Here is a 10,785-nt window from a genome sequence, read left to right as displayed (position 1 = left end):
ACAATCTCCAACACTCTTGTGGCTCTGGTTCTTTCTTTAGTGAAGGGCATCCTCGTCTGTTTAGCTCTTGTGCATATATCACAGAAACTTGTTTTGACATTTTCTGTTAGCTTTATTCCGGTGCTTAAATCTGTTAGTTTTCTAAGATTTGTAAAACTAATATGTCCAAGACGTCGATGCCATAGCGAGTTGTCTTCCAATTTTGCCAATAATGATTCGTTTATTACAGGCATGTCTAATTTTACAGTGTATAGCCCATCTGATGTTTTGGTTCCTTTTAATATTATTTTACCATTTTTTTCAATTTCAACATTTCTTTTTGTAAATTTTACTTCTCCACCATTATTTGTTATTGCATTCACTGATAGTAAATTTCTTGAAAGATCAGGAGTAACTAATACATTTGAAAGCATACAGTTTGCTGAGTTAACGGTTCCTATACCTGTACTCTTTAAAACACTGTTATTTTTAGCAGTTTTTATTTCAGTATTTGTTTCTTCTATGTCTTGAAGCATTTCTCTGTTTTTAGTCATGTGCGTTGATGCACCTGAATCAACTACCCATTCATTAGTTTTGATACCGTTCATTGTTCCAGTCACTGATGACAGGAAACATACCTTGTTAGCATCTTGTTTGTTTGTGTTACTTCGTTTATTGCGAAAATAACAGTTTCTTTCTTCATGATTTGTTTTCTTGCATATTCCACACCGTGACTGTAATCTCCAATCATCATTTTCTTTACCCTTATTCGTATTTCCTGTTTTATTTTTATAACTAATCTTGTGTCTGTTTTGTCTTGATGCTTTACAGTCTCTGGCCAGATGGTTTAAACCATCACATTTATAACACTTCACTAGGGACGTTTGGAAAGCAACTAGATCTTCCTTATTTCTGTCAGTGTTGAGCCTACTTTCTTCGATTAATAATCTTGATGTTAGATTTGTTATTGTTCTTTCTGATTCTGCTGAAGATTCCCACGCACTTGCAAAATGTTTATATTGATGTGGTAGTGTTGCAAGTATTTTAGTCATTAACATTGTGTCATCTATTTGTTGGTTTAGTGCGTTTAACTTATAAGCAAGATTTTCCAATGTACTTATGTGTGTTCCAATATCAGTATTTTGGAATGTGTGATTGAAAAATTGTTGCAAAAGTATACATTTTTGTTGCTGTGTGTCTCTTTCATATATTGAACTTAATTTTTGAAACATTTCCCTGGACGATTTACAATTTAATAAGTGACTCAGAGGTACCTTATTTATTGTTGTTATAATTATTTTTTGTGCTTTAGCATCCTTCAAAATCCAATCAGACTTTTCTCTTTCGGTCATGGTTTCAGTCATTATTTTTGTTCCGTTTACTATTTCATATAGACTCAACGATTTTAGCATGATTGTAATTTGAAATTTCCATACCTGAAAATTTGTACTGTCTGTAAGTTTTTCTATTTGCACTGTTTCTTCGTTGTTATGTTCACCCATTGTCTTTCTAATTTGTAACCACGTTTTTAATCCCGGAACATAATCCAATGAATCTTCTTATTAATAATCACTTTTTAGTTTTAATTTTTATTGTTCTGGGCCCATAACCTGTTGAAAGGTTTTAGGGGTTTTATATTAAACATAAATAAAGCGTGTTAAACAATAAAAAAAATAAGTTTTATTTATAAGAAAGAACACCACGTGTTACACACCATGCGACCGAGAGGCAACTGTGACGAAGAGAGGGGAATGTGCCTCGACGAACATTCGACGCGCGCATATCTTTTGTTTTACCGACTAGACGGTTACTCTTCAACAGAGCGAGCAGCCATTCGAACGTAGATCGCGTGGCTACTTATCGATTTTTCAGTTATCCTTAACAGTGGCTCCCAGGGTATAGAGCCCCTGGTTCGTCCACGTAACCTACTCCTACGGCTCCCAGGGTATAGAGCCCCTGGTTCGTCCGGAACTCCTGTCTCTTTCCTAACCATACCTAAAACCACCGGTCGAGTACTGCCCTCGACCGAATCCAGGATCTCGCGCTCGCGCTCGTAACACTATATACGGGCCTTTAAATTTAGGCAATAGCTTATGATTTACACCTGGAGTAGTTACAACATTTCTTAACATTATATAATCACCTACAGTATAAATTCGCGGTTTTTTACGCTTTTTGTCGTACATAAATTTATTATAATCTTGTAAGCGCCGGTTTTGTGAAATAACATTATCTCTAATTTCATCACGATTTATCTCTGTGTCAGTGACAGATTGCAAATAGTCGCATAAATTATTATCAATGAAACCATACTGTTCACAGCCAAATAGTAATGAACTGGGTGTGGTATCAATAGCTTTGTGGTGCGTATTATTTATAGAAAACTGAGCCTTAATCAAAGCCTGATTCCAGGTCTCGTCCGCACTCATTTTAACTAATATCGATCATAGAAATCGGTTGACTCTTTCAACTTGGCCATTGGCTCTGGGTGTCGCGCTAGCTACTTTAACATGCTCATTTCTTAATTCCGACAACAAATCTGAAAATTCACTGGATGTGAACGAGCTGCCTCTGTCAGAGATAATTCGTTTACAAGAGCCAAAATGATGAAAGTACTGTTTCAAAAAGGAGATAAGTTCTTTAACTGTAGTGGACTTAACCGGGTACAATATTACAAATTTGGTGAAGGCATCTATAATAATGAAAATATACTTAAAGCCTCGACTTGTTTTTTGCAGTGGGCCGTAATGGTTTACATGAATAGTATCAAAAGGTCGAATACCTTTGTCATAGATATGCAATTGACCTTCAAGTTTTCCAGTGGGAACAGAATATGTTGAACATTTGAAGCAATTATCGATATGTTCCTTCACCTGCACACGCATGCCTGGAAACCAATAGCTTTTAATAATTAAACTGATGGTCTTTTCTAAACCTACATGTCCAACATCATCATGACATCTTTGTATAACCTCACGAGTCATTGACTCGGGGACATAAAATAAAAGATTTGTATCATACTTTCTATATACAACGCCGTTTCTCAACTCAAATTTATTATCTTTCCGAATCTCTAACTCTCTATGAATACTTTTTATTACAGGGTCTTGTAGTTGCTTATAGACTAAAATTTGATCAAATGACAAAGGTTCAATAACTAATATATTTCTACTCAGCGCATCCACGTGACGCATACGATCTGATGCTCGATGTACAATTTCGAAGAAATAGTTTTGCAAAATCATCGTCCAACGACTGATACGTGGATTAATATCTTTTTTGCTAAGCGCTAATTTCGCAGCATTACAATCGGTCACAATAGTGAAGTTTATTCCTTGTAAATAAACTCGAAATCTCTTTAACGCATAGACAATTGACATCATCTCAAGCTCGTAACTATGGTACCGGCTTTCTGTCTCCGTTGTTCGTCGACTAAAATACATAATAGGATGCATTTGTGAATCTTTCTGTTGTTGGAATAGAAAGACACCGTAGCCACAAGAGCTCGCGTCAGAATGCAACTCAGTTTTTGCCGTTGGATTGTAGAAAGCTAATACCGGTGTACTCACTAATCGATTGCGAAGTGTTTCAAACGCATTCAACTCTGCTGCACCAAATTTAAAAGGTACATCCGTCATAATTAGGTTATAGAGAGGTCTAGCAATTAAAGCAAAGCGTGGCACGAATTTACGAAAATAGCTAGTTAAGCCAAGAAAACGTTGTACTTGTTTAACAGTAGTAGGTTGCTGGAAAGATTGAATAGCTTCAACGTTGGCCTTATTTGGTGTCACCCCATTTTTTGAAATATTGTAGCCTAAATATTCGATATTTTGTTTCAAGAAGTGACATTTCCGAAAATTTAGTTTCAAGTCATATTCCGATAACAATTTTAAAACATCGCGAAGAATATCTAGGTTCCCCTCAACGGTGCTAGTGGCAATTAAAATATCATCCATGTACAAAAGAATTTTGCCTACATCAAGCAAAGGTCTGAATACTAAACTAATGAATCTTTGAAAAGCGGCTGGCGCATTAGCCAATCCAAATGGCACCTTGAGATATTCAAACTGTCCATTCGAAGTAACAAACGAAGTAAATTTGACAGAATCCTTAGCCATAGTTACCTGATGAAATCCATCTTTAAAATCGAGACTAGTATAATAGGATCTATTGGCTAGACGAGCAATTTGGTCCTCAATCAACGGGAGGGGAAACCTATCTTTGAGTGTTATTTTATTCAAAGTGCGATAATCGACGTACAATCGGTAACTGTTATCTTTTTTCTTAACTAACACTATCGGACTGCTAAAATTAGAGTTACTTGGCCTGATTATTCCCTTTTTTAATAGCCCGTCAATAATTTTCTTAACCTCACTTCTCTCATGCCACGACAGACGCCTAGGAGTGAAATAAAATGGCTTACCTGTATCTACAAGATTGATATTAAATTCATAATCGACATTACCGGTGCCACCCTTAACGTGCATATAAGCATCTAATAACCTCAACAGTTCATCTTTGGTTTCATAGGAGAGTGAAGAATCCAAATTATCTGCAATTAGATCTAATTCGTTATTGTGTTCTGTAATCTCTATATTTAAAATATTAGCAAAGGGTTCATCATATTCTAATTTCAAAGAATCTGTCTCATTAAAAGTAATCGTCAACCCTGGCTGGAATAGAAACTCTCGGCCCAACAAGAGAGCATATGTCATAGTCGAATCAGGCACAACAGCAAATTTTACTGTAAAAATATGATCAGGTATTGATTTGATGCGAATTCTTAAAATAACGTATCCATGTACTACTAGCGGTGACTTATTTAATCCTCCATAATTAGTTCCACATTTTTCCCGCAATAACGTATAACTACTAAAATATTCTAAATAGGTACTCTCTGTAACAATATTAATGGCACTACCGGTATCTACCAAAGCTTCAATAAAATAATCATGTTCCAATGCTTCGGTCACCAGCACACAGCATCCATCGGTGGTTTTCGTCAGCGGAGTCCTGGTTGGTGGTCCTCTACTCTGCTCAGCGGTACAGGGCAAATTCTCAGACGATGGTCTATTGGGCAGGTCGATAAGGGCGGTTGTTCCGCTACTGGACGGTTTCTTCTGAGTTCCAGTTGCAGCTCTGGGACAATTTTGGAAGGTGTGACCCAATATTCCACACATAAAACAGGAGCCTTTTTCTCGCCTTGGTTTAGGACAAGACGACGACCAATGCCCTTCTTCTTTGCAATTAAAGCATTTCGTTGATTTTGCACGGACGTTTTCCATAGCGCTGGAACCATTCCTACTTCTTGGTTGCAAATTCACGGCAGCATTCTTTTTGACGTTAGACCATAAACTAATCTTCTCAAATGCAGTCAACAATTCAGGAGAAGACTTGAAACTTTGCATTCTTGCCTGGTTTCGCAATAACGGGTTGGGAATCCCATCTATCGGATAATCCATTAACTCATCCTCTGCTATCAATATACGGTTGGCTATGATAACCTTATCGTGATGATATTCGCTGTAATTTTCACTCGTTCTCCACATTCTTTCCTCAAAAACAACTTATTAGGTGGGTGATCAAACATTTTTTTCAACTCAAACATCAGCGTTTCAATATCCATTTGAATGTGTTCCGCTTTTGAATGGAACAATTGCAATGCTTTGCCCCGTAATTTGGTCCCAATCAACACCCTGGTAGTATTATCATCTAAAACATAAGTAGTGCGTAATAGCCTCACCTGTTTTCCCCAGGAAGGAAATGTGTATTCTAAGCCATCAAGGTTATTCAACAAGTCACTCATTGCTTTGATGCCCACATTTGGCCTATCAGAAACGTGCGATACAGTCCGGGGAGAACTCCTTAATATCTCGTTTTCCCGATGGGCAAGTGCAAGCTCCCTCCTCATCAAATCTGCTTCTCGTCACATAAACTCCATTTCCCTGGCCAGCGAGTATCCTTCAGCCTCATTCAATGCATCATCCGATCCTGGCAGACTCTCCTCCAGCCTCAGATTTTGCACCTCAGGAACAGCTTCCGGCATCATCTCTTTCCATGCGTTATTAGGAAAAGCATATTCTAATCTCAACAACAACTCAACCTTGTTGCCTGAGACAGAAATGCCCACATGCCTTGCGACATTTCTTAATTGCGCCACAGTAATGTTGTTTTGGCTCATTTTCCACCAGAAGCAAATAAGCACGTAACTAAATTCCAATAAATGAATTAATGACTCGTGCACGATAAAATTCGCTCAACGGGTGGAAATTTTTTTTTTTTTTTTTAAAATAGCCGACTTAAACACGTAGTTCCTTTAACTGATAAAGCGCACACGTGGCCTCTTTATCCCACTTCTGATAATAACTTTAAGATATTCTCGTATTAATAACTGTAAGATATTTTCGTATCCAAAAACTAACCCGAACGTAACCGTAACTAACCGAATTATTTATAACAATAGATTAACAAATTACATGAACAACTTTTAAACGTACACTTCACACTCACACTCACACGCAGTTGGCAATGCCCTCAATTAATACTCTTCCACAGCGTAACTGCATTCATTCATTATAAACCTCTGCTTACAATATATTAATAGTATTATTTATTGAAATAAAAAATGTTCGTTAAACCTCCTCCTCCTCCTCTTCCTCTTCTTCCTCCTCTTCCACCTCTTCCTCCCCCATAGTGGCGGGCACGCCACTTCTTTTTTAATTCACTAATCTACAATATTGAAAATGTTGTAATGATGTAGAATGTGCAGACATCACATTGTCATACGTATGTAAGAAATGTGTAATTATGGATATACATACCTCTTTCCGGTAACGCTGCGCTAATTCCCGGTACAGAATATACTCGGCCCAGGACGCGCCGCGTTCCTGGACCGGGCTGCCTCCTCATTGTTCTGCTGTTTCTGCATCTAAAAAGAAATGGAGAATGAATAAAAATGTTTTTTTCAAATTTCCACTGTTTGGTAATGAAACTTTAACCGAAACATGTCTAAATAGGGTTTCGGCTTTCAAGCAAAATATACAGGGTGTTCGGCCACGCCTGGGAAAAATTTTAATAGGGGATTCTAGAGACCAAAATAAGACGAAAATCAAGAATACCAATTTGTTGATGGAGGCTTCGTTAAAAAGTTATTGACAATTAAATTCAAAAATTTCAAATCGTTCTGGAAAAATTATTTTCGGTTGCGGGGGTCAACTACAATTATTATTGATCATTACACATACCCCTGAAATCCTATGCACTTTCGAGAAAAAAATTTCTTACCGAAAATCTAATTGGGTGCCTAAATTGTTCGACAAAAAAAAAATTTTTCAAATCGTTTTGAAAAAATTATTTTCGGTTGCGGGGGTCAATTACAATCATTTTTGGTGAATAGACATACCCCCGAAATCTTGCGCATTTTTGAGAAAAAAATTCATTACGGGCGGAAATTTAAACGTTAATAACTTTTTAACAAAGCCTCCATCAACAAATTGGTATTCTTGATTTTCGTCTTATTTTGGCCTCTAGAATCCCCCATTAAATTTTTGCTAAGGGTGGCTGAACACCCTGTATAATTATGAGCAATGTTGTATTATTATATAACTAAAATTAAATAAAAATACTGCACAAAAATTGGAAGGGTAGAGTAGATTGTCGAGACTGATGAATCAACATTTTGTCGTAGAAAATATCACAGAGGCCATTTGAAAATTAATCACAACATCAATTTTGAAGATCCCATTACTGATGCTTACATGAACTAAATTGAAACCACTTGGATTCATGCCACACATTTTTTAATCTTTTGTGTAACATGTAATACTATCAAAATTTTATAGTAAATTATAATTCATAATGAAGAGTAACTTCATTGTATACCTGAACCATTATGTATTTAGTAAATGTACCTAATAGGAAAATGGTGATTTATTCAATGAGATATTAGTAGAAATAGCAGAAATTCCATTCAATAAATGTTTAACAAATTAGCATTTGACTACCTGGCATTTTGAACACAGTAACGACAGTCACTTGTTTTCACCTGTGAACCTGTCAAATTATACTTAACCTTACTTTTTAAAATAAACTTACTTTGTAAAAATAGCGAATTTCCGCAGATAATGAAATGCATATCAATAATGTACTGAATTCGACGAATCGAATGGTATATAACTCATCCCGATCGTTGAACGGGACGTTTGCTAGGAATATACCCTAGAATCCCTTACTAAAATTTTTCCCAAAGTGGCCGAACACCTTGTATATGTCTACGTCATTAAAAAAGTGGTGTTCGTTAAAATTAAACAAAGAGAAAATGCACTATGGCGATATAATATACAAGAAATATGTAAAATATACTACGTAAGAAATTTGTAATTACACCACTTTCACCATGACCGGCATATAGATACACATAGGGGTAGTAAGCGACAAGGTACTTACGATCTTTTTAGGTCGGCAGCTCGATTTTTACTGGCGATGGAGGCTCTCCAATCCTCGAGGGTAGACAAGGCTCAAACTATCCTTCTCAGTCACTCATATTTCCTATTTCACTTGCACTAAGGACCGAGAAATTCGTCATTGTCAGTCCACGATCGTCGATTTTTTCTCTTGTTTGTAGGCATGACAACCAACGACAAGAAATGTACAATGTGTCAAGCTAAATCTAGTTCTGCATTGATTACGCATTGCTATCAAAGGTTCAAATATTCCGAAGTATGGAATTCGCCAAATACATTATGTAGGCTATTTATCTGAATTCTTCTTCCGTCGATAATATGATTTTCATGATCGAATAATGAAATTTTTCGAAATAATGGCTGAAATCATTCCCACTTCTGATAATATCAATAAAGGAAATTAAAATAGAAAATGAATGCATGACCGCCCACCTTACGGCGGCCGGTATAAGAAAATCTAACCCAGACCTAATCTATTATATTAGTTTTTAGGTAGAATAGTTATAAGGTTTGGGTTCGATTTTTTTTATGCCGGGCGCCGTTAGGCGGCCGGCTATTCAAATCGAGTTTACACTCGTTATACGTATACATTGTTGGCTGCTTCGATATATTTATAGAAACAATAAACAATCGGCGATTCAACGCTTACACACGCTGCCACAGACACGTACGTATAGATAGAATTCATTCTAGTAGCAGCGATGCTATTGAAGAAAAATCTCGGAAACTGAGGCCGAGCGGCGGTTATATGTATAGGAAAAAGTTGTTCAAAATGTTGATTTCTACAACATCTTCAAAAATCATCGAAATCGGTGAGACCCCCCCTTCTCTAAATAATTACTAAAATTTGTTTCAATACATGCACTGTGGAATTTGAAAGTGAGAAATTTTACACCATGTATACATCTTCTCCCTCCCCTCGAAGGACAGATTCCTACAATGTTCTTTATCTCAGCATGTTTTACTAGTGTAACGAAAACGCTAGACGATCACTTTTTAGCGTTCGCACTACAGTACAGATGCGGAGAGCAGTCCAGGGTTTTTTTTACTGTGAACCGGATTGTTTTTATTCTTGTAATTTTTGAATTCCGCGTTCGTGGTTAGTGCAGTCTAATGGGTGATCAAGGAATTAGTGAGAAGAAGAGTAAGGAGAATGGAGATAAAACCGAGAAACGCTGTTCAACCTCCAATAAGAGAAAACGACTTGTGTTATCGGCACATCGCTTCTCAAATAGTAAAAAGTGTCGAGAAAGGTAAGTTACGCTTTGTTAGATAGATAAATAAATAATAAATGGTAGGATAAAGTTTCAATTTTTCGAGTTTGATGAAACTTTACATAAATATGTATTAGAGCTATGTAAGAAGACGGGTTTAGTTCGTTCGCGCCCGTTTTGCACTTTGAAGGAGATATGAACCCTTTTATCCTGTAAGAAAGAGGACTAAAAATACAATAAAAATATGGCTATGTTGCTGCGCTGCGCACTATGTGTCGCCGTTAATTGCTCCGAACGAAGTGTCTCTCCCGGTCTGCTTAAAGTTGCCATGCAGCCCTCTTGACGAAGGCCTTTCAAGGGCCTTCGGGGGTGGTTTATGACCGGCCCTGGCGCTCGTCGCTAGGGTCCGCTTGTCTACGCGACGCCTTGCCTCTCGCCGTGCCCTATGTTTAGGGGGAAGGTGTCGGAATTTCCAACAATCCCAACCGCCCTTTCTATGTACGTGCTTATAAGTCGTAAACAACAAAAGAAATCGAGAAATAGTTGAAATGGAAGTTATACCGTTTCTTGAGGTTTATAAAGCTGCGTGTAAGTTTTGTTGGAAGAATCATTTTTTTTTTTGCAAAATTGAATTCCCCCCTCCCCCTAGTTTTCGAAAAACTTTCGCTTTTTCTAATCGATAAAAGCGTCTGTTCATGGTAGATTCAGCGATGTATTATAATATGTAATTATTTTAATTATTCCGTTGGAATTCGCAATTCAAAAATATTGTTGTCTTTCTGGATTGACTGTTGATTCGACCTATATCTGCGACGTTGATACGACCTTTGTTAACTACCATTTCTCCGTTCGTTTTATATGTCATTTACATAATTGTAAGATCAATTTCGTCATCATACGATGAAGTTCATTTATTTTGTAGAATTTCTACAATATACAGAGTATTTCCGATCCAGTAGTACAATTGAAAAGGCTGAATGTACATACAAAAATAAGCTCAAAATATAGAACAATACTTTTTGACATAGTTACACTCTCATTCATCCATACTGTGTTCATGAAATCAACATCTATACATCGCTTATTCTAACTTTAATTGTTATTGTAATATACTTTACATACATACAGGG

The sequence above is a fragment of the Colletes latitarsis genome, chromosome 5 (assembly GCF_051014445.1).
Source record: "Colletes latitarsis isolate SP2378_abdomen chromosome 5, iyColLati1, whole genome shotgun sequence".
Lineage (NCBI taxonomy): Eukaryota > Metazoa > Arthropoda > Insecta > Hymenoptera > Colletidae > Colletes > Colletes latitarsis.
The sequence above is the reverse complement of the archived record's forward strand: the minus strand, read 5'-3'. Positions refer to the sequence as shown.